Source organism: Anolis carolinensis, chromosome 2 (genome assembly GCF_035594765.1).
Source record: "Anolis carolinensis isolate JA03-04 chromosome 2, rAnoCar3.1.pri, whole genome shotgun sequence".
Lineage (NCBI taxonomy): Eukaryota > Metazoa > Chordata > Lepidosauria > Squamata > Dactyloidae > Anolis > Anolis carolinensis.
In genome coordinates, this window is record NC_085842.1 from 88,090,896 (window position 1) to 88,112,525 (window position 21,630).

At 44.5% G+C, this 21,630-nt stretch overlaps 1 long non-coding RNA gene across 1 annotated transcript; it reads right to left on the bottom strand.

Annotated features, from left to right (window-relative positions):
• Positions 1–1,852: 1,852 nt before the first annotated feature.
• Positions 1,853–21,326, bottom strand: LOC134296106 (uncharacterized). Its single transcript, XR_010002678.1, has 2 exons — positions 21,105–21,326; positions 1,853–3,856 (listed from the first exon to the last, which is right to left on the bottom strand). It is a non-coding gene; the product is annotated as an uncharacterized LOC134296106 (long non-coding RNA).
• Between the last annotated feature and the right edge of the window lie 304 nt (positions 21,327–21,630).

Genomic DNA, 21,630 nt, shown 5'->3' on the forward strand with positions numbered 1-21,630 from the left:
TTGGATCAGCCTGGGCAAGTTACACTCTCAGACTGAGAAAAGAGCAATGGCAGCCCTCTTAATAACCATGGGATAGGATTGCCAAAAATCAGAGCTAACTTGACTGCACATCACAAAAACATTAAAGCCGTCCCCAAAATCAGAAGAGCAGGTAGAGCTTGGAACATGCCGGTGTGGTGTAGTGGTCAGTCTTATATTGAAACATGGCGATCCAGGTTGGAGTCCCTATGTAGCCTTTAAACCCATTCAGTGACCTTAGGCCAGTCAGATTTTAAGGCACATCTATCTTAAAGAGATCTTGTGAGATTAAAGGAGGGAGGGAGCCATGTAGGCCACTTTCACCTCATATATCTTGGAATGGTAACGCTGTGATGTGTGTTTCTAGAATGGATATCAAGTTGGGAACAATGATGCTAGTAGCTCACTAAGTTTGGGATCATTCAATAATCTAAGTTTTCCCAAAGCCAGCACAGTCATGCAAACTGAATATAATGGGAGCTGTAGGACAGTACATCCGAAAGTTGGAGAAGGCTGGTCTGACTCCCAACTGTGATGAATGCAGACCTTTTCCATTCCTACTACACAAAGTCTTTCTGGGTTCTATTTAGAAATGAATAATCTGTATGCAGCCAGTGATGGCTGATACCTAATGGAACTGAGACAGAAAGCAGCATTGTAAGAGGTGGACTGAACCAAATCTGATTTGCCATTCACCTTCTTCTTTTGTAAACACAAACAATTCAAGTTTGTGGTTTGTTGCTGCACTAAAGAAGGAATAAAGAGAACAATGCCACAAGTGACAACCTTTTTACAAGTGAGAACACAAGCACCATAGATAAAACGGTTTGCTGCAAGCAAGGCCAGGAAAATTCCTAACTGATGCCCACTAAATGTCCAGGTGCCTACATGAAAATAAGTTAGTCAGAGCACAATTACATTAAGGAAAAAGTGGTTTTAAAGTAAAATCAGTAACCCAAGCCAATACAACCCAAGTTCGCTATGTCACTTCTTGTACAAAAAGTTTCATCAGCACTATCAGCGCTCTAAAATTGGGAAAGAAATTAATACAATCTCCCTAGAATTTTCAAAGATACCAGAAGATGACCTGTGCCCAGCTAAAAGAAGTTAGCTAGATGCTGGTCCCCACACTCTCCAAAAGCTGGTAAATTGCCATGTTGCAGGATGAGCTGCAGCAGGTAAAAGGAAGGCTTTTATAGAGAGTTTGGTAAACATTTCCAACCTTTCCAATCACCAAAAGAATTAATCATGCAGATGAAAATTTGACATATCCCTGCACATAACAGGATGCCAGCCTCTTTATTACTAGTCTTATATCAACCGCACTACCTTCTGTTTTGCTTCTGAGCTGAAATCAAGATGCTTGTTGTGACATATAAATTCTTAAATGGCTTGAAGCCCAGATATTTGAAGGAATGCCTCCTCCTGTATGAACCTGTAAGGAATCTGAGATCCTGCACAGAGGCCCCGTTGCATGACCCTTCACCCCAAGAGGCTAGATTGGTGAGTACATGAAGTCAGGCCTTGCTCAATAGCAGGACTGCGTCATTCCCTCCTGAAGGAAGTTAGACTGGCTCTCTCCCTTTTGAGCTTCCACTGATCAACCAAGAGTACACTGTTGTACTTGGCCTTTCATTCCTAAAATGAGATTTCAATTTTGAGACTTTTATCTGTGTACATGTTCTAAAACTGTTTTAAATACTATTTCATTTGTCTTTAAAGAATGTTTTTTTTACCTTTTGTGCATTGGCTCTGAAATTTTGCCAGGCTGAGAGGCGATATAAATATTTTAATTAATGTAAGTAAATGAAAGAATTTGCGTCACACACTACACTTAATTTTAGATGTTAGAAATTTACTTTTTTCACCACAGAAAACAGAATGCCTCACTGGCATATTAACTGGCCATAACAGTTGGGGGAGTCCATCACTGTATTTCAAGTACAGTAGAGTCTCACTTATCCAAGCCCCGCTTATCCAAGCCTCTGGATAATCCAAGCCATTTTTGTAGTCAATGTTTTCAATATATCATGATATTTTGGTGCTAAATTCATAAATACAGTAATTATAACATAACATTACTGCGTATTGAACTACTTTTTCTGTCAAATTTGTTGTATAACATGATGTTTTGGTGCTTAATTTGTAAAATCATAATCTATTTTGATGTTTAATAGGCTTTTTCTTAATCTCTCCTTATTATCCAACATATTCACTTATTCAACATTCTGCCGGCCCGTTTATGTTGGATAAGTGAGAATCTACTGTAATACAGAACATGCTTCCAGGATCTGCTTACTCAGAAGCAGCAGAGTTTTTTGCCTAGGGGTTAGAGTCACATACTTACATTATACAACATAGGTGCATTATACACACTGCAGACAAGATGCAGACATATGGAAGGATCATAGATTCAGCCACGGCATCATTAGGACCTTTCATTCCATGGGGAGCCAGTGGTGCCTCCGGACCACCAAAGACAGTGCCCAAACATGAATCAAGGACATGAAAGGCACTGCAGATTAGCTCAACTAGAGAAGTCAGCCATAGCAGAGCCCTTGATGAACCAACCTGGACTCAGCATGTTATCTGAGGACCCAGAAATGCTGGACCACTCTAACAACCACCATGTCAGACTACATAGAGAAGCAATTGAAATCCATAAGCCTGTGGACAATTTCAACAGAAAGGAGAAAACCATGAAAATGAACAAAATTTGGCTACCAGTGTTTTTTTTTTTAAAAAAAACTCTTTAAAAAAGACAGTAAATAAATAACATTGTTAAAAAAACTGGGGAATTCCAGACAAGAAACAATCAGGGCCAGCTAACACCTCCCAACAAAGGCTTCCCCCAGGCAGGCTTTGAAGCTGCAAAACTTTCAATGCTAATCAAGGTGATTAATTGTAACATTCACATTTGCCTCAAACAGACAAGAATTCTTTCTCCCACTCTGGACCTTCTACAGATATATAAACCCCACTTGCCTAGTTTTCAAAAGACCTCACAACCTCTGAGGATGCCTGCTGCCATAGGTGCAGGCAAAACATCAGGAGAGAATGCTTCTGGAAATGGCCATACAATCCAGAAAAGTCACAGCAATTTCAAATATGTTTTTCTGGCTGCCTCTAAGAAGTTTTCTAACCAAGAATTCTCAGTATCTCAGAAAATAATGCCTGAATTTCTAAGGGTGAACTCCAATGTTGTAACAGCCTCTCAGATAATTCCATTTATAATGGAGATGTGCCACAAACTCCTCTTTTGCTTGCTGGGTTCTTAATAACACATGCTGCCCTATCTATAGAAGTTCTCCGTTATCCATTCTGAAGTATAGCTTTCTTAGAGAGGTATGCGTGCTTACACTATTAGGGCAACTTGCCACGTAAAATATTTTTCTGAAATTTCATACGCTGTTCAACTTATATCATTATACAAGTATTCTGCCCCCTCACATAATGACTTACATTGCCTGATAGCAAAACCAAAAGTATGCTACTTGGTATATTCATTAACAGTTCTCATCTCAAAAGCTCAGGGAAAAAACAAAAACACACTATAAAATATGAAGAATTAAGAAAGAGTTTGTGCTTGATTGCCTTCATGTAATGGCTACATATTATAAATACTGAGGAGTTTGGTTTGGGAGCAGCTCACTTCCGTCATGGCTGGTCATTGCAAGTATCTTAAAACATCAAGAATTGGTGCTCGTCTTTTCTTGTTTTCTTTTTTCTTCCTCCACTTCTCCCCATTTTCTCCTTCTGTGTTGTGTCTTTTTAGACTTCAAGTTTGAGTACTGTCTCCTAGTTATTGATCAGGAAACCGCTCTGGGAGGCTTTCTGTCTGAAGAGAAGGGTAAGAACACTTTAAACAAATAAATAGTAGCACAGCAACTTTTTCTGTTGCTTCTTTATAGTGTTTGTTATTTTGTAGAAAGTGTTCCATTTTTATCACATTGAAAGCTGACGTTCTCAATTTGATCATAATATTGAAAAATGTATTCTGATTATATAAAATTACCTCTATGTGTTTTCAGTACTTTTGTTTGCTGTTCAACAAATACGCAAAGAAAATATCATATGGTGAGTGTAAATCTTGTATAAGGAATTCATTATATATATAGACACACAAAGAGATAATGGTTTGTTTTGGTAATTACATTAAGTTTAGTCGTGTCTGACTCTGGGGGTTGGTGCTCATCTCCATTTCTAAGCTGAAGAGCCAGCATTGTCTGTAGACACCTCCAAGGTCATGTGGCCGGCATGACTGCATGGAACACTGTTACCTTCCCGGCAAAGTGGTACCTATTGATCTACTCGCATTTGCCTTTTTTGAACTGATAGATTGGCAGAAGCTGCAGCTAATGGTGGGAGTTCACCCTGCTCCCTGGATTCGAACCACAGACTTTTCGGTCAGCAAGTTCAGCAGCTCAGCGGTTTAACCCGCTGCACCACTGGGTTAACTATGTCTAAAGATCATCAGCAAAAGCATCCATCTAACTCCATTTACTAAAAGGACAAATAATAATTGAGTCCTAGAACAAATGAAGCCTGAGCTCTCCCTAGAAGCCAAGATGACCCAACTGAGACTGTCGTACTTTGGGCGTATTGAAACATATTGAGAGAAGACACAAGATTTGCTATAAAAGACAATAATGCTAGACAAAAGAAAAAGAGGAAGATCCCATTTCAGGTGGAGAGAATCAAAGAAGCTACTGCCTTAGTCTGCAAGACCTGAGCGGGGCAATTGATGACAGGGTGACTTGAGGTCTCTCATTCATTGCATTGTCATCAGATGAAATTCACTTGACAGCATTTAACAACACAACTACATGCTATATGGAACTAATATACACAGATTCTTATGTACAGACAGACACTGACTAGTTTGCTCATGTAGAAAAGTCACCAGAGAAAATATCAATGTAAGACCTTCATAAGTTGCCCCTTTGGGATAATGATTAAAACCCAGCATAAAATCAGGGGAAGCCAATGAGCCAAAGCAACTCTGTAGCTGAATAAGGCAACATCTCGACCTCTCTCTGTGGAAATCTCCAGTCAAGTTCTCTTCTATTTAAGGCAGAACGCAGTGATTCACAGCTCCCGGGCATAAACAGTGCTAAGCCAATGTTGCAAGTTTGACAAATCACACACTGTAAGGATTTTGTTAAAAAAAAAACCCTCAACAATGCTAAAATTGAATCAGGAAAGAAACCAGTTTCTTTTCAAGAAGATCTCCAGAATACCAGTGATCTAGCACTGGGTTAAAGCCAGCTGAAGTAAATAGACTAATAAGTCCCATTTGTTTTAATGGGTCTAGATCAGGAATAATCAGCTCATCCCCACATACCTGGGGTGGGTCACATATCCACATTGCCAGCCAAAAATCATCACTGGAAGTCACTTCCAAATGTGTCTTCCAGGTTTACTGAGTCTATTTTATTTGGGGACAGGGATGTTTTGATCAAACCCAGGAAGAAGCCTGGGGTTAAATACAAACTAAAAGGATAACATTTTCTCCATCCAAGTCTATAGGAAAGGGGACTAAACTTAGATTTAGCTCAGTGTTATTGTTAAAAGGGATTTGCATGCTGCAGGGGAAAGAAAGGGTTCCAAATCTTGACATTAGAGCTCCAATTCTGCATAGAGAAGAAAAAGACTAAGAGGGGGATGATTTACAGCAGAGCTTGGCTCTGATACCTCAACAAGAAGTGACTGCCAAGTTTCTCTCTGTGGGAGGCAAATGACCAGATTTGTTACATTTTTATCCTACCCTTCCTCCATGGAACTCGGGATGATATATATGGTTCGACTATTCCATTTTCCTCTCACAACAGCCCTATAAGGTGGCTTAGGCTGAGAAAGAATAACTGCCCTGAGGCCAAAAAGTGAGATTTGTGGCCAAGTGAACATTTAAATTCGGATTTCCTTAGTCAAAATGTGCAGCCCTATCCATTAATTCACGACTGTGTGTATTTGCCTTCAGGCTACCAATTGATTTATAATGACCACATGAATTTTATAGGGTTTTCTTAAGCAAAAAATACTTAGAGATGGCTTTGCCAGTTCCTTGCTCTGAAATATAGCCTGCAGCACCTGGTATTCATTGGCAGCCTCTCATCCAAGTACTGCCATTGCATAGCTTCCCAGATCAGATAGGACAGCCAAAAGGGTATATAGGCCATATCTATAAAAACCTCCAGCTATTTGCTTTTATTTTAGTCCCAAATGCTAACAAAAGCCAAAAGGGTATGAAAAAGTGCAGACCCCAGGCTGCTTTTTGAAGGAATGAGAATATGGAGAGGGGGGAGTGGTTTACTGGCGAGACAACACATTCCAGAGCAACCAGGTCCACACAGAGAACAGTGCAGGAATTCAGCCCCTGGCACACCAAGTACCACTGCTGGAGTCATCAAAGCAGTAATCGACCCCATCAGTTTCCCAGGTCTCAATTTATATCTTTTCAAAGACAAGGGTGTGGGAGTATAGATACGTGAATTATATTTTCCCTTTTTAGCACCCCCTACAAAATCTTCAGATTGTTTTCTATCAAAATAAACTTCATCTCCTCCTCCTGCACCACAATAAACCTCTCTGTGCAGCATACTTTGTCATCATATACCATATAACCGGCACGAGCAAGGTTGGGCCTTCCAGGTGTTTTGGACTTCAATTCCCACCATTCCTAATGATAACCGTCGCCCCAGCTTTCAAATTGATTTGAAAACGCAGCAGAGAGTTCCATAGATTACTCTCCGAAGGAACGAAGCGGGACCGCAGCAGACTATTGTTAAAAGACCTTTTCTTCTTCATTTTCCCCTTCCCTGAACTATGTAACAAAATCCCCCAATAAAAGTAGCATTTATTTTAACAGTAACACTCTCTATCTGGTTATTTTGTATCTCCCTCTGACTCCTTCCTTTTGCATGCGGTTTCTCTCGCTCCCGTCCTTTTAAAACTCCGGTTGAGGTTTCTCTGCCATAGATTAACATGGCGGTCGATATAAATTGGCTCATATCTCTATCAAAATTACCCCTAGAACGCTCCTCTTTTAGTCCTAACCCTTTCTAAGGCTCCTGACTCGAAGACAACCAGCAGACCCGGAATCGGTCCAGTTTTCGGCACCTCAACAGCTGACTGTCAAACGGGACCGACAGCCAAGCTGCTGCTTTATCCCGGGTTTTCCTCTCCCCGCGACTCGCGGAATGGTTTTCCCTAGCCCCTTTCTGTGAATTGGGGATGGGGGGATCGCTCTCTCGCGGGGGAGACATAGTTCTCCAAGGACCCTCACCCTCTACAGCTGCCAGGGGGTGACGGACGGGTGCACTCCACGTTTCACGCATACTTTTGTGATTTTATGAAGAAGAAGAACACTCTTCCCCAGACCTACCCCTGGAACTTATGAAATCCTATACTTCCAAAGACTTACAACCCACATGTGCCCCTTCCCATGCCATCTCTATGAATTCCTTATGAACTCTTTCTCCTCATGTATTTGTGAATTTTCATATTCTATATGACTCACTGTTGTATGAATTTCAAATCGTTGGGCTAACTTCATGGATTGTGAAATCATGTTGCTTGAACCCCACTTCTATGTTGGATTCCCCAGATGTTGTGAACTTCGTTCTTATCAAATGTTTCCTATTACTTATATCGATTGTTTATATCATTCATGATTCCCCTTTATGCAATGTCACCCACCTTTATGGATTCTCCTTTATTTTCTTGAAAGCTGCCTATCTGCCTATATGTATTTATACTCTTTGGGATCCCCGGAAAATATGTGTTTTTCCCAGCTGGGTTTATATTCCAACTTTATTTTTAATTTTCATTTTATCCCATATAATTGTCAGATCATGAAATCAAATGGGAAATATTATGACCCCAACCTGAACTCTAGCCCCATGACTCAGACCTCCCTTCCCAAAAACAAAAGGATAATCTGCCACAGTTTAATCCCATCTCATTCCGATCGCATGGACAATATAGGGCGAGTCACCAAACTCCTAAAGGTGACTCGCCCCCAAGGCAAACATTGTCACATCTTGTCAAGACCCAGGCTGCAGAGCACCAATAACCATACACAGAGGCCAGAATCTATCTAATATCTTTATTGAAGGAATATATAAAGTTAATAAAAACAAGTGTAGAAAATAGTCCAGAATTAGACCTTTCAGGAAAGGTCAGAATTAGTCCAAAAAAGCAATGTCCAATAAGAAATATTAAGGTCCAAAGTTGTAATCCAATAACCGAAACACTCACTTTGCCAAGCAAAGTGAGGGGAGATGACAAGGTCCTTTAGTCCATGAAACTTGAGCGAGGCTAGGAAATAACTTGATACTTGAAACAAGGCTTGAACGTGGAACAAGGTAACTAGGAACAAGAACAAGGTCCGTGGGATAACTTGGTAAAATCCGTGGTACAAGGCAAGGATTGGTCCTGGGAAACAAGGCAAAGTCCGTAGGTAAACAAAGGCTGGGAAGCAAGGCGAAGGCTGGATAGCAAGGCAAGGCTTGAGCGAGAGCGAGGCTTGAATCGGAGCGCGCTGTCCAGACACGACCCGCTCCGTAGGCTGACGAATTGACTCCGCGAAGTTACTACGCAGGTAAAACACCTAAATAGAGTCTAACTTTCCCGCCGAAGCAGTTCTCTGGGAATCAGAACCGAAAGCTAAACTCTGAGACCAGATGTGAGACTCCCCAAAGATTCTCACGAGAAGCAGTCTTAATTGGCCACATTCTTAGCTGCAATCCTCGCACTCCTGCGCGAAGCTGATTCCAAACTTCTCTGTTGTTTACAAAACTCCCGCCGCAAGAACACGGGAGAAGTAGGCTCTGGGCTTGTTTGACATACTTCTGGGAGACAACTTTCTTGCAGGTGCAAGGTTCCCAGATCTGCCTGGGAAAGATCTGGCTGAGAGGAATCCAGTTCAGACTGGGAAGGTAAAAAACCCAAGTTTTCATCTTCATCAGGAATTACAATGTCCTGAGCAGGACTACAAGGCCCATGGGTCATCACACTATCCCCCTCCTCAAGGCCCCTCCCAAACTGGGGCCCTCTCCCCGAGGCGCGAGGTCGCGGTTTGGTGGGATAGGTCTGATGAAAGCGACGGGTTAGATCAGGAGCATGGACTGTGGAGGCGTCTTCCCAAGAGCGTTCCTCAGGGCCAAAACCCACCCAGTCAATGAGATATTGTAGGCGGCGGCGGTGAAAGCGAGAATCCAAAATGTCCTCAACCTCGAACTCCTCCTCCCCATTCATCAAAACAGGAGGGGGGGCCGGTTGGTCTGTATCAGGTCGCACACCATCCGCCGGAAGGAGCAGGGAACGGTGAAACACTGGGTGAATGCGCATTGAACGCGGAAGTTGGAGTTTGAAAGTCACGGGGTTAAGTTGCGCCACCACTGGATAGGGGCCAATGAAACGGGCATCTAACTTCCGGCAAGGGCGGTGGGAGGGCAGGAAGCGAGTGGACAGAAAAACCCGATCTCCTACCTTGATTTCGGGGCCCGGCTGGCGATGTTTGTCAGCGTGGCGTTTATAGTCCTCCTTGGCTTGGTCCAGTTGCTGGAGCAAAAGTTGTTGCACCGCTGTGAGTTCCTGCAGCCAATCCTCTGCTGCGGGAACTTCTGAAGTTTCAATGACAGGGGGGAAGAAACGTGGATGGAAGCCGTAGTTTGCAAAGAACGGCGTTTCTTTTGTAGAAGCTTGAACTCCATTGTTGTAGGCAAACTCAGACAGTGGTAACAGAGAAGCCCAATTGTCCTGTTGGTAGTTTACATAACAGCGAAGATACTGCTCCAAAGTGGCATTGGTGCGCTCCGTTTGCCCATCTGTTTGGGGATGATGAGCTGAAGATAAGCGAGAGTCTATGCCCAATAGTTTTTGTAGTGCCTTCCAAAAACGAGAGGTGAATTGAGATCCACGGTCTGTGACTAAACTCTTGGGCAATCCATGTAGTCTGAAAACATGTTGAAGAAATAGATCCGCAGTTTCTTTGGCCGTGGGGAGGCCTTCACAGGGAATGAAATGGGCTAACTTGGTGAAAAGGTCCACCACCACCAAGATCGTGGTGAATCCACAGGAAGGTGGTAGGTCAGTGATGAAATCCGCGGAAATTATTTCCCATGGGCGAGATGGGGTAGGAAGGGGGTGTAAAAGCCCTGAGGGCTTCTCCCTTCGTATCTTGGAGCGCTGGCATACTGGGCAGGTGTTGACATATTTTTCCACATCCTTGCGGATCTTGGGCCACCAAAAATCCCTTAGGATCAAATGCATAGTTTTAAATAGTCCGAAGTGTCCTGCTGGTTTGCAGTCATGACACAGACGAAGCGCTTTTTCCCTGCCCGGTCCGGGTGGGATATAAACATGATTTCTATAGCAGAGCAGCCCATCTTTAAGCGAAAAGGGAAAGTGCAGACCTTGGCGAAGTTGGTCCTGCGCCCAGGCATCTGCTTGCTGACTAGCCCTGATTTCTTGAGCACAGATGGGTCCTGGAGTAGGGGAAGTTGAACCAATGGGAATGGATTTGGTGTTCCCCACCGTGAGCGTGGCAAAGTTCTCGGGTTGTAGCAGTTGGGATTCAAAGGTCTCCTTGCGTCCTGCAGCGTATTCCGGTTTACGTGACAGGGCGTCTGCTTGCTTGGTTTGGGCTGGGGTCACATAATGGATCTGGAAGTTGAAGCGTTCAAAGAATAAAGCCCAACGTTGCTGCCTCTGATTTAGTTTGCGGGCAGTTCTTAGATGTTCTAGATTACGATGATCAGTGTGGACTTCAATGGGAAATTTGGCCCCTTCTAGCCAATGTCTCCAAGTTTCAAAGGCTGCCTTTATGGCCAGTAGTTCTTTTTCCCAAATGGTGTAATTCCTCTCTGGTGTGGTTAGTTGACGAGAATAAAAGGCACAGGGATGGAGGTGATCTCCCACCGGTTGTAAGAGTACAGCCCCAATTGCCACATCAGAGGCGTCCGCCTGCACCACAAAAGGGGTTCCAGGATTTGGGTGCTGTAGAATTGGCTGGGAGGTGAATAGTTTCTTTAGTTGCTGGAACCCTTTCTCTGCTTGATCAGTCCAGCGGAAAGGCTGCTTTCCACGGATGCAGCTAGTGATGGGGTCGGACCAGCGGGCAAAATCTGGAATGAACTTGCGGTAATAGTTCGCGAACCCCAAGAAACGCTGCACCTCTTTCTTGTTAGTTGGCGCCCGCCATTCCAATACTGCTGAAACCTTGGCTGGATCCATGGAAAGCCCTAGAGGCGAGATGCGGTAACCAAGGAAATCTACCTCTTGTAGATCAAAGGCGCATTTTTCCAGCTTGGCATAAAGTCCATGATCCCGCAATCGTTGTAACACCATTTTGACGTGGTTCTCATGTTCTGATTGTGATCTAGAAAACACCAAAAAATCGTCCAGGTAGATTATCAAGAACCTGTCTAGATAGTCCTGAAAAATGTCGTTGACAAAATGCTGGAACGTTGCGGGGGCTCCGCATAAACCGAAATTCATAACTCGGGACTCGAATAATCCGAATTTGGTCTGGAAGGCGGTCTTCCACTCGTCCCCTTCCCTGATGCGAACTAAGTTGTAAGCCCCCCGAAGATCCAGCTTGGTGTAAACCTTGGCTCCTCGAAGCCGATCCAGTAGATCCGAGATTAAGGGCAGGGGATAGCTGTTCCGCTTGGTGATATTGTTCAATGCTCTGTAGTCCACCACCAAGCGTAGTTCCCCTGACTTCTTCTTCACAAACATCACTGGGGAGGCGGCTGGGGATTGAGAGGGTCTGATGAATCCCTTGCGAAGGTTTGTCTCTAGGAATTCCCTGAGAGCTTCTTGCTCTGGTTCAGTCAGGGAGTAGAGATGCCCTCGCGGGATCGGGGCCCCCTCCACCAAGTCAATGGCACAGTCATAAGGTCTATGTGGGGGTAATTTTTCGGCTTCTTTCTCATTGAATACATCCCAATACTCGGAGTACTTCTTTGGCAAGGTGATGATGGGCTCGGTGTCTGTGGCGTGGCATACCTTGGCTACGAGGCAATGGTTTTGGCAGTACGGTGAAGCAAACTGCAGTTCTCTGTTGGACCAGGAGATGTTAGGGTCGTGGAGAGTCAGCCATGGAATTCCCAAAATCACAGGGAAATGGGGAACCTCGGTAACAAAGAAGGAAATCTCTTCCATATGTTCCCTTATCCACATCCTGGTGGGTTCCGACCACTGACTTACGGGGCCCGTCTTGAGGGGGCGGCCGTCTATGGCTTGCACCACACGGGCATTCTTGAAATCATGATATTGTAATCCCAGAGAGTCGGCATACTCTCTATCGATGAAATTGTTGGTAGCTCCAGAGTCTATCATGGCGTGGATCATGACGGGTCCCCTTTTTGCTGACCATAATGTGACCACGAGAAGGAACAGGACCCCGGTTGGCGGCTCTTGGATGGATTTTTTGACCGGGTTGGCGAGCCTCTCTACACCCGGTCGTTGGCTTCCCCCGCCGGCTGTGTGCCAGTCGGCTCAGACGTCTTCGTCTCCGTGGAGGACGCCGCCGCAAGACGGGCGGCAGGCTTCCCTTTGGCTGGGCACTCTCTGGCGAAGTGGCCCCCGTTCCCGCAGTACCAGCAGAGGTTTAAGCGTTGACGACGGGCCTTCTCGGCGGCATCTAGTCTGGGACGCACATTGCCCAACTGCATCGGCACCTCCTCGCTCCCTCTGGGGTATGGGGTTGGCGGTGGGGGTCTCCAGACCGGACGTGGCTGAACGCTGGCGGGAGCGGGGGGTTTTGCCCCGGCTCTACCGCCCTGGCCTCGAACCCACTGTTTCCTGTTGGCAATCATGACTTCAGCCCGTAAACATTGATCAATGAGTGCCTCGAGGGTCTGGGGAGGATCCACCTTGGAGATTTCTTCCAGCATTTCAATGTTGAGACCCTCCCGGAATTGTCCCCTGAGGGCTACATCGTTCCAGCCGGTGTTGTGGGCCAGCACTCGGAACTCGGCTATATACTGAGACATAGGTCTGTCTCCTTGGAAAAGGCGACGGAGTTTGTGACCGGCTGCCTCCAAATTGTCCTCGATTCCCCAAGTCTCCTTGAGGTGGTCCAAGAAGCGTTGCGCTGATCTTAGGTGTGGAGAGGCTTGGTCGTACAGTGCCGTCGCCCAGCTGGCCGCTGGCCCGTCTAGAAGACTGTAAACCCATGCCACTTTGATGTCTTCTTGGGGAAACTCGGCAGCACGGGCCTCTAGATAAGCTTGACATTGGCGACGGAAGACATGAACCTTAGAAGCTTCTCCAGTAAACTTGGTTGGCAACGCCATGGCCGGAAGACGAATTCCGCGTTCCTTCAAACCCCTTATTTCTCCATCCTGTGCATTGAGCTTATCACGGATTCGGTCCACCTCCTCCTTGTCGATGGTGTAGGTAATCGGCTGGCCGCTCGGCCCAGGTACGACTCCGGTAGACATTCTGGCCGAGGTTAATTGGTGCTTAGGGTGGCGGAGTCAAACTGTCAAGACCCAGGCTGCAGAGCACCAATAACCATACACAGAGGCCAGAATCTATCTAATATCTTTATTGAAGGAATATATAAAGTTAATAAAAACAAGTGTAGAAAATAGTCCAGAATTAGACCTTTCAGGAAAGGTCAGAATTAGTCCAAAAAAGCAATGTCCAATAAGAAATATTAAGGTCCAAAGTTGTAATCCAATAACCGAAACACTCACTTTGCCAAGCAAAGTGAGGGGAGATGACAAGGTCCTTTAGTCCATGAAACTTGAGCGAGGCTAGGAAATAACTTGATACTTGAAACAAGGCTTGAACGTGGAACAAGGTAACTAGGAACAAGAACAAGGTCCGTGGGATAACTTGGTAAAATCCGTGGTACAAGGCAAGGATTGGTCCTGGGAAACAAGGCAAAGTCCGTAGGTAAACAAAGGCTGGGAAGCAAGGCGAAGGCTGGATAGCAAGGCAAGGCTTGAGCGAGAGCGAGGCTTGAATCGGAGCGCGCTGTCCAGACACGACCCGCTCCGTAGGCTGACGAATTGACTCCGCGAAGTTACTACGCGGGTAAAACACCTAAATAGAGTCTAACTTTCCCGCCGAAGCAGTTCTCTGGGAATCAGAACCGAAAGCTAAACTCTGAGACCAGATGTGAGACTCCCCAAAGATTCTCACGAGAAGCAGTCTTAATTGGCCACATTCTTAGCTGCAATCCTCGCACTCCTGCGCGAAGCTGATTCCAAACTTCTCTGTTGTTTACAAAACTCCCGCCGCAAGAACACGGGAGAAGTAGGCTCTGGGCTTGTTTGACATACTTCTGGGAGACAACTTTCTTGCAGGTGCAAGGTTCCCAGATCTGCCTGGGAAAGATCTGGCTGAGAGGAATCCAGTTCAGACTGGGAAGGTAAAAAACCCAAGTTTTCATCTTCATCAGGAATTACAATGTCCTGAGCAGGACTACAAGGCCCATGGGTCATCACACATCTCAGGCCAGGACGCCGCAGGAAGGCACCCTGTGGGGCCGTCAATGATGGCTCATCACCACCCATCACCACTTCCCGTCTGACACCCCAAAGACATATCTAAAATCTGTGAACGTGACAGGACCCCGGACATCCTTGATGGGTGTCATTAATTCCTTTAGAAATCGGCTGGGCCAGAATTAATCAGATATTTCCTGTCCGGTCACCCCATTGTCTCAATAGCTCCCGCCTCCTCCTCTCTGATTGGCCCGAGAGGGGACAAAAAGCGGCTCCCCATTGGGCCAGCAGAGCAAGGCGGGAAACGAAAGCCCGCCTCGTTCAACCTCTCAGCCTATCCGCGATCAGATGGGCAGGGAAGCGGGGCGGGAGATTCAAAGGGCTGTCAGACCGAAACATTGTATAAATATGGCTTTATTTGAAACATATGTACGCTAGTAGATTGAATGATCGCTATTAGCGTCCTTTTCAGCTGAAATTGCTAAATAAAAACTCCTTGGCGGATTTTCCTTCAACTTGGCGGACCTTCTTCATTTCAGGCTTCAGGTTGTATTGCGGCTTATATTCTTCTTTTGGCTTCGCCAAGGTCCGTTCCCTCAGGACCGGGTCGGCTCCCTCCTTAAGGGGCCCGATCCCCCAAACGCGGTCGACAACACTAACAGTCTCAGGCCCCTTCCCTTTTCCTCCTCAGCGCTTAAGCAGTTGAGGGGGGAAAGGAAGAGCCTGAGGCTGTTAGGAATGGTGGGAATTGAAGTCCAAAACACCTGGAAAGCCCAACTTTGCCCATGCCTGCCATATAGTATGATAATTGGGGCAGGGCAGAAGAGACCAGTCAGGAATTTGTTAGCTGAGTTAGGAAAGTTTCTGGGAGTTATAGTCTAACATTATTTTTCCAAGTTGTGATTGTTAATGGATAGGTAGAACCTATTGGATCCCAGAAGAAAATCTTGTTGTGTAGAGCTTCTGTTCACAGCAGCAACCAACCATTCCCCTTTTCAGGGTACAGTCCTCTAGATTTGCTGGAGATGGGGGCATGAAAGTGTAAATCACAAATAAAGAAATTCTAGGGAGAACCCTCTTTGGGAATTTTTAGGTCCTCCAGTATGATTCTGTGGTTCACTTCCATTGGAAGCAGACCATAGAATCACCCTGGAGGATCTAGAAATTTATAGAGAAAATACGGTAATCCAATCTATGAGTAATCAAATTCCTAAAAGTCAAATCTGTGAATGTGGACTATATAACATTGCTCCTCAGTCAGTTGGTCAGTCGGTCAGCATTCTTCGGCCAGTGAGTTCAGGACTCACGGAGTTCAGAGCCTCCCGAGGTAATTTTCGGGAGTAGGCGACTGGAATTTTGGCACCCCTCCTGAATTTTGGCGCCTCCCCCCCCAAACAAATTGCTGATAAATACTAGCGGTGGTGGCAGGCCCAGCCACCTGTCCGCACGGCCGCCCTCTTGCTCTCCCTCGCTATCCGAGGACACCTCGCCCACCACCCACCCAGCGATGGGCCTGTGAGTGTGCACAGGCCTTCCAATCGACCGTGCGGTTGATTGGAAGGCCTGAGCACACGCACAGGCCCATCGCCCAAAAAGCATGGCCCAAAAAGCTGGGCCTTCTGCCGCCGCCGCCACCTTGACAGTGCTCCCGCATGGTCTGCGCCACCGGCGACCACCTAATTCGCCTCATTGTTGGACCGCCTCTGATGGAATTGCAGATACACCTTAAGTCTGTTTTGTGCTTCTCAAGGATCCCACAAGCTTAGTTTTACTGCTGAATCTAGTGCCACCTTCCTTCTTGGGCATGGGTGTTGCTATTTCAGCTACATAAACAACTGTATTCAGAGAACCAAGTTCAATCATATCACGTTGGATTTTTGTGACAACAGCACTGAGGTTTTTTTTACAGATGAACTACAGTATCATAGAATCATGGAGTTGGACAAGTTGACAAGGGCTGTCCAGTCCACCCCCATTCTGTCATATAGGAACACACAGTCAAAGCATCCCTGACAGTTGGCCATCTAGCTTCTTCTTAAAAACCTCTAGAGAAGGAGACTTCACTAGACTACGAGGCAGCAGCATATTCCACTGCTGAACAGCTCTTACCATCAGGAAGTTCTTCCTAATATTTAGGTGGAATTTATTTTTCCACAATTTGAGTCAATTGCTCTGTGTCCCAGTCTCTAGAGCAGCAGAAAATTAGCTGGTCCCTTCCACTTTAGGAAGAATTAATCTGGTAAATGAGACCAAAGCAAATGAACAAATAAATGAAGATGTGGAAGGTTATGATTCAGTACTAATATGTAAAAAGAGTGTTTGGATGTTTCCAGACTGACCATGGGCTACCAGTCAGAAGATAAAGCTTTTCCACATTTACCTTGCCAGCAGACCTTTAGAGGTACAAAAGCAGAGGAAATGATGGGGAAACAACATTAATTGTTGGGCAACCATCAACCCACTTTTACAAATGTAAAACAACCACATCTGAACCCCTGTAAAAGTCTGTGAATGAAGCTGGGTGATTGCATTATAAAAGCCTCACCAGGAAGCACCACCCTTGAGATTTTGCCTTTAAACAAAGATGTGAACATTTAATCTAAGTGAATCCAAATATTTAAATACCTAAACTAGACATATTAGCTTTTCTTTTAACATAGGTCAGGGATTAGCTAGTGAGGAAAGAACACATGATCTTCTGTGTAGAAGTGGAATTACTAGCTCACACTTTTGAAGTTTCAATTGGTGGCAAATATGCACACGAGGGATTTAACAAGAAAATCCGGGTTTTTCAGCACCAAGAACACTATTCTACTGGCCAGCATTACAAATGTGTTTATTCAGTTCCTGCAGTGAGGTACTCTTGTGATGTTCATAGCAAGTATGTTTGTATCCCAGAACAACTATGCTTTGCCTCATCAAACCTTTTTTTTTATCATGTCAGAAGCAACTTGCAAACATACTGCAAGTCGCTTCTGGTGTGAGAGAATTGGCCATCTACAGAGACGTTGCCCAGGGGACGCCTGGATGTGTTACCATCCTGCTGGGTGGCTTCTCTCATGTCCCCACAAGCCTTGGGAATTTGAACTGGCAACCTTCAGGTCGGCAATGCAATTGTCAGGTCAGCAGTCCAGCTGGCACAAAGGTTTAACCCACTGCGCTACCACGGCTAATCAAAGCACCTTCTTGTGACCTGGGTATATCAAGCCTTTAAACACCCAGGTCACATGAAAGTGTTTTGATTAGTAAATCATCATAGACTTTTCTTGCCAAACTCCAAATTAAATCTTTTTCTAACACTGTCCCTCTGCTCTTAGCTCCTTCTCCAGTTTGCTAACTGCTTGGACACAAAAGAACTATAATTCCACTTCATCCTTCTGAAAGTTCATCTATGACTTGCCAGCAAGTAGAGATGGGGGGACACTGTATTCAAGGGCTAGGCAAAAGAATTATAGCCTTTCAGAACATGAAGCTTTAAGAAAACTCAGAACTATATCTTCTCTGGATGAGAGCCCCTCCCCACAACCGTGTAGTATTTTAAAAACATACAGAGACGGGTGGAGGAAATGGTTCCCTTTCTGGAATATGTGACTCAAAGTACCTCCTCCATGTGGTTTGATGGTAATTCTGACCCCAATGACTTCTAGCTGATCTTAAGTATCTGGTACAGAAGGCTATATTTTCCATGAATCCTGATGCAATTTATTTATTTTGTATCAAAAGCATTGCAAAAATAAGTATAAAGCTGATAAAAATAGAAGGAGCACAAGCGGCTATGAGCAATGAGCAGGCACCAGTACTATAGTAATGAGGTGTTGTTGACTGCCAAAGATGCAGTTTTCAACACACTTCCTTGGAAGTAGGTCTCATCAAACTTGTTGGGACGTGCTTGTGAAAAAATACCAAAAAGAGTAGAAGAAAAAAACTAGATTTTTTATCTCTCTCTGGAACCCAGCTGTTGTTGCTTAACACTAAGCCATTACCTACTCTGTGGCAAGAACTCTCTTCTGACAGATTACTGGAAAAGTCATTTATTCCAGCAGAAAAATCTTTACATGACTAATGCCCTTGATGAGGAGCCAAACTTACAGCTTAAAACACAGTGGACCTGTTACAGATGGAAATAATGTCATCTTTAAATTTGTCTAAATAAAGAAACACAGCATAAAACTACATGGGAGAGCTATCTTCTCCCATAATAAAAATACGATAAGTATGATATCTGAGTGTGCTGTATAAGGTCACCATTCGAACATACATAATATAGGTCAGAATAACATCACAGACACACGGGGAATACAAAGGGAAATGTGAGTCTTTGGATTCAGAACTATCTTCTGAAAAACTCTGCCATAAATTGACCACAGCTTATGGGGAGAGTGAAGTTGAAAAGACACAAAGGAAGAAAGGAAAAGAGCAAGGCAGAGGAAATTGAGGCGTGTGACCATTTCAACAAGGAAAAATTTTAGGTGCAACACTTAGACCAAAAAAATGAAATGCACAGATATAGGACAGGTGACACCTGGCTTGGCAACAGTCTATGTGAAAGGGAACTAGAAGTTTTAGTAGAACACGATATGAACATGAGTCAATAGTGTGATGCGGACGCTTAAAAAGTCAATGTGATTCTAGGCTGCATCAGTTGGAGAAGATCAAAGGAAATAACAGCATCACTCTATTCTGCTTTGGTCAGACCTCACCGAGAAAACTGTCTCAACTGGAATACTGTTCTGAGAACCACAATTCAAGAAGGATTTCAACTAGCTGGAATTTGTCCAGAGGAGGGCAACCAAAATGGTAAAAGGTTTGGAAGCCAAGCCCTATGAAGAACAGCTTAAGAAACTGGGTATACTTAGCTTGGAGAAAAGAAGGATGAGAGGGGACATGATAGCCAATGTTTAAATTTTTGAAAAGATGTCACATTGAGGAGGGGTCTGACTTGTTTTCTGCTGCTTTGGAGACGGGGACACAATGGTGCAGTGGAATCAAATTGCAGGAAAAGAGATTCCACCTAAACAGTAGGAAGAACTCAGTGAAAGTAAGAGCTATTTGAAAGCGGAATATGCTGCCTTGGAGTGTAGCAGAGTCTCCTTCTTTAAAGATTTTTGAACAGAGGTTAAATGGCTATCTGTCAGGATTCTTTGTGCATTCCTGCCTGGTAGACTATTGGATGGGATGGGATTTCTTCCAACTCCATGATTCTATGGTCTCAGGCCACCATCAGTATGAGTCAGTTACTGCTCCTGTGGAGAGGGAACCACAATAAGCTTGGAAACAGTTTTTCTGTATTATAAATTATCTACGTATCATATGTAACTGTTTGAATATGCTAGTGGTCACTTATTTTTATTTCAAAATAAAATGTTTTTTTTGTCTCCCTTAGTGTGGTCTTTTTTAAAAAATATGTTTAAAAAGTAATCTTAGGAATGAGATTTGCTTTATATATATTTATGCAGTACTCTATAGCCATACGTTTTCCAGTACATGTTCCTATGTAGGCATCAGAAAAGGAGGGAAAGGGAAGAGAAGTACATTCCTTACAAAATGCCCTAAAGGCACCAGAATCTGATCTTGAAAGCTACAGAGTCAATCCTTTTTAGCACTTGGATGGGAAATTGCCAGTGAATACCAGGTGCTGTAGAGGTGCATCTACACTGAAGTAATGCAGTTTGACACCACTTTAATTGCTATGGCTTAATGCTATGAAATCCCGGGAGTTGTAGTTTTACAAAGTTTTTAGCCATCTCTGCCTAAGAATGCTGATGCCTCACCAAATGACAATGCCAAGGATTCCATAGCATTGAGCCATGGCAGCTAAAGTGGTGTCAAACTGTGCTAATTCTACAGTGTAGAAGCAGCTGAGATATTGGAAAAAAAAGAAAAGGCAAAATCTCGTCCAAGTTTAAAAAAACCTTATGAATATTTTTTTCATGTCAGGAGTGACTTGGGAAACTGCAAGTCACTTCTGGTGTGAGAGAATTGGCCATCTGCAAAGATGTTGCCCAGGGGACGCCCGGATGTTTGATGTTTTACCATCCTGTGGGAGGCTTTTCTCATGTCCCTGCATGGGGAGCTGGAGCTGACAGAGGGAACTCACCCGCTCTCCCCAGATTTGAACCACCAATCTGCCAGTCAGCAGTCCTGCCAGGAGAAGGGTTTATTAATGTAGTTGACATGAGCTGACAGGCAACTTGGAGGAGTATACGCACACAGAGAGAAACATATTTATTGTTAACTTTTTCAGATTTTCAGAACTGGGAAGTAAAAAATTCCTCTTCAGCAACTCACCAGGGCCAGTTCATAAGGTGACCATGGTACCCCAAATTGCAAGCACTTAATGGATGCTCCGTCCACCCTTCTGTCTACCAAGGATTAGTAAGAGAAACTGATCCGCCTGCTCCATCTCCTGGACAAAGGCTAGTACTGCTGCTCCCAGGTGGCCTGGCCTGCGTTTCCCCTTCAGAGCTACCCAAATGGAAACCATCCTCCTTAATATACACAATTTCCCCCACTGAATTGAAGGCTGGGCGCCAATCCAAAAGGAAACTGAGATAATGGGACTCATCACATGCTAGTGTAATAAATCCTTGGAGTAACAACATCTCTCACCCTCCTTACCTCGCATAGTGCAATCTGGGGGCCCAGATTGGCTTCTTTGGTTGCTCAGAGGACGGTTTCTTGAAGCCTGGGCTTCGCTAAAACCTTCGAGTCAGGCTACTGCATTGGCAAATCATGCTTTTTCAATGAAGGCTTGGAGTTGTTTACAGCAAGCTGCCTGCTGCTTCTATTCAAAGAACACATCTGGATCTCCTTAGCGAAGCCAAGCAGGAAGTGGCTCCACTATTATTCTCAGATGGCGCCAACAGGAACTCCTTCCTTCCAGCCCTTGTGTTCAATGCAGCCTCTTCGGGGAGCCCCCTCATTGAATAAATAAGCCTCCTGCCTGTCTACTGTAATCTAGACAGATGGGACATATTTTGAAGTTTGGGTCACATTTTGAAACATAATATCTCTCTGTGTTATTTTATATTATTTTCTTCCCACAATTAATCCAGATCACCAGCACACTGTTAAGAAAAGATACAGGCAATGTCTCCTTTGCCTTTTGATATATCTGGTCATTTCTTTGTAGGAAATGGGACAG